At 36.3% G+C, this 3,095-nt stretch overlaps 1 pseudogene; it reads left to right on the top strand.

The window, feature by feature from the left end:
* Positions 1-2,174: 2,174 nt before the first annotated feature.
* LOC117198499 (rRNA-processing protein FCF1 homolog) lies at positions 2,175-2,775 on the top strand (annotated as a pseudogene).
* Positions 2,776-3,095: the final 320 nt, after the last annotated feature.

Below are 3,095 nucleotides of genomic sequence, written 5' to 3' on the forward strand. Positions count from 1 at the left end.
TTGACACATATACACTATTGATACTATGTATAAAATAGATAACTAATGAGAACACACTGTATAGCACAGGGAACTCTACTTAATGCACTGTGGTGACCTGAATGGGAAGGAAGGCCAAAAGGGAGGGGATACATGTATATGTATGGCTGATTCATTTTGCTGTACAGTAGAAACTAGCACAACACTGTAAAGCAGTTATACTCCAATAAAAATTAATTTTAAAAAAAAGAAAAAAAGAAGAAGAAGAAGTCTGAAAGTGCTCGAATCACAGGGAAATTTCATCAGCAATCTCCGCTGCTGCGGGCATGAAGCCAGTGACTCACAGGAGGACACACAGAAGCAAATTTCTTTCTTCCATTTTCTAAAAGCCAAGGATCTAGTCATTGTTGCCAATAGAGCAGTGATGGTTCCTGTTTCTTTCCCCTTCCAATCTTGCATTTTCCTTGGCAGGTATGCAATTATTGAACTTACCAAAATAAGAGACTAGGAGGACATATTAATTCCTGACAGATAAGCACAGATGTTGAAACCCTCCCAGTTATGTGAGGAATAATGCTGGAAAGAGGTAACAATGAGTAAGAGAGAGACCTTGAAGGAGTAAAGGAGAGAGAGCTTTAATCGAGTAAACTGGATTTAGCTTTTAGTTTTTAAAAATTACTTCTTAAAGCTATGTCACCATCTCACTCCACGTGAAATGTTATTTGTTATTTTTCTTTTATTACGCTCTATCACTGACACATTTGCTGACTTTCTGAAAATCAGTGAGAAGTTCTCACTCGTCTTATTTGTTCCGATAGAGCTTCAATTACATTTGAATTAATTATACCTTGAATGTTCAAACCCCAAACATTTTAAAGAGACTTCTGCTAAAATTATACCTACTTATAGAATTTTTAAACATAAAACTGACAGCCCTTTTATTTTATTTTCTAGTCTTGTTATTCTGTTTTTCTACCTTTTTTAAACAATTAGGCATTTCCTAATTTTTAAGAAAAATTATAAATTCTTGTAATTTGTCTAATGAATTAGTAATGTGATTTTTAGTACATTTCTATATTTGTTAACACGGATGTTACATGATATACCCTAATTTTTGGAGAGCCATATTGTACAGTTATTATTACTGTGGGCTTTGGGGTGAAAATACCTAGAAATGAACGCCAGCTCGCTCGCACTTCTCATGTGCTCTTGGTTTAACGGTTGTGTGTTCTCAGTTTTCTCACATATCAACTGAGAATACTATCAGTACTTATAGAATTTACTGTGATGATAAAATAGTTCATAGTACCAAGTACTATGATCAAAGTTGTCATTTGTTATAATAACTGTTCATAGCAGCAAACTAGGTTGTCTTTGCTCTTACCTGTAGAGACAGGGTTTTAAGGTTTGCCTTTAATCCTTTATGAAAAGAAAATAGTTGTTTTTACCTCTTCTTTTTTTCTGTACCTCAAGGGTTCGTAGCTTTTTCTTTTTGTTTGTTTGTTTGTTTGCTTGTTTCCTTTCAGGACTACTCTTTGAGTTGACTGACTTACGAGACAAGGAAATCACACACTTTACCCTACTGTCACCCATGTCCAGTCATGGCCTTTGGCCTCCAGAAGAGAATAAGTGAATCACCAAGCATATAATGCTGGCAAGACCAGGAATCTCCTAGGAGGCTAATCAGTGATCTTGAGACTATATAGCTCTTAAAAACCCTTTTCAGAAAACTATAGAAGATGGGGGAACAAAACACAAAAGTGGCTGGGTTTGGCCTTAAGTGTGTATACACTACATCTTGGCCTTCCATCTATGAACTATAAAATAGATGTGAACATAATAATATTTATATTTGCCTATACCTATGCCCTCTTCTTTACCAATTTTTAGTAACATTACATCCACAATCGTTAGGACTTTACTTGTATTCTAATATTAATCAGTGTGAGCATATTTCCTTCCATGCATTCAGTAACTCATAAAGTAATTAAACAAATTCAGAAAAGGTACCAGTTGAAGGGTGCTCATTTTACTCATTTGGGGGCATATAAAAAGTTATTCTATGGGTATATGAAGTTATTCTAGCTTAAGGAAGTAGAAAAAAAGTCAATTACTCTCTACCCTTCTAACTGCTACCATACTGGGCAATTTGAAATGTGATGAGCCTGGAAGAAACTCAGGAGTATGGCATGAACATGGGGAAGCAAAAGATAGCAAAGAAATACAAGATCATGAAGCAAAATGCTTAGTCTCAGCAGTCAGAGGCTTAAAGGAAAGTTAGAGTAAAACCTAAAAGGAGGAAAAAAAGAGAAAGATCTCAGTGAAAGAGAAGTCCCCCACCAATCTCCCTGCTCATCTCACAATGCACTCTTCCAATGCATCACTCTTCCAATGAGCCCATGCTTTCCTTTCCTGGTTGATATCAACTTTATCAACTTTTCTGTTAAAATCTAACTGGATGAGTACTGTAAATAATGGACTGTCTGCTTGCTAAGTGTACCACCTGTGTACCTGTTTCATGCCTGAAATTGAGGAAATGGGGCACACGTCCTGAATGCCTCTAAGGGTTGTCACAGATTCAAGATTTAAATGATTACCATGCACACACAAAGGAACTTATGCAGCTGACTGCTTAGTTACAGCGGGTAACTCAGCACAAGTGTTCTATCACAGCCACAGGACCAGGACCTTAAGTGAAGAAGCCGTACTATCCCGGGAATCCCTACCAGGTGCCTGTCTAAAGGTAGGTACAACATCAAGTAAATGCCAGATGATTATGAAGCCCCTCAGATCTAATTCTCTCAAGTTCTCTGGCTTCCTTTGCCTGGCTTTCTCTTTTAGTAGTTCATTAAACAGGCTTCAGCATGAATTATCTTTCCAGTCACTCATTTGTTCTGTTATGAACTAATCAAGTATGGTTAAGTACACTCACTTCTTGATGCTGTTTTGAAAAAGATAGTTTGTCTTGTTTAAAAACGTATTGCATCATTTCATAAATTAGATACCCGCATGATTGCTTTCATAATTTGATGTTCTTTATTTATATTAATTTGCTCAACAAATATGTATTCTATCCATACTACATATTTAATAAGATATGGTCCTGCCCTTAAGAC

The sequence above is a fragment of the Orcinus orca genome, chromosome 1, assembly GCF_937001465.1.
Source record: "Orcinus orca chromosome 1, mOrcOrc1.1, whole genome shotgun sequence".
In the NCBI taxonomy this organism is placed as follows: Eukaryota; Metazoa; Chordata; class Mammalia; order Artiodactyla; family Delphinidae; genus Orcinus; species Orcinus orca.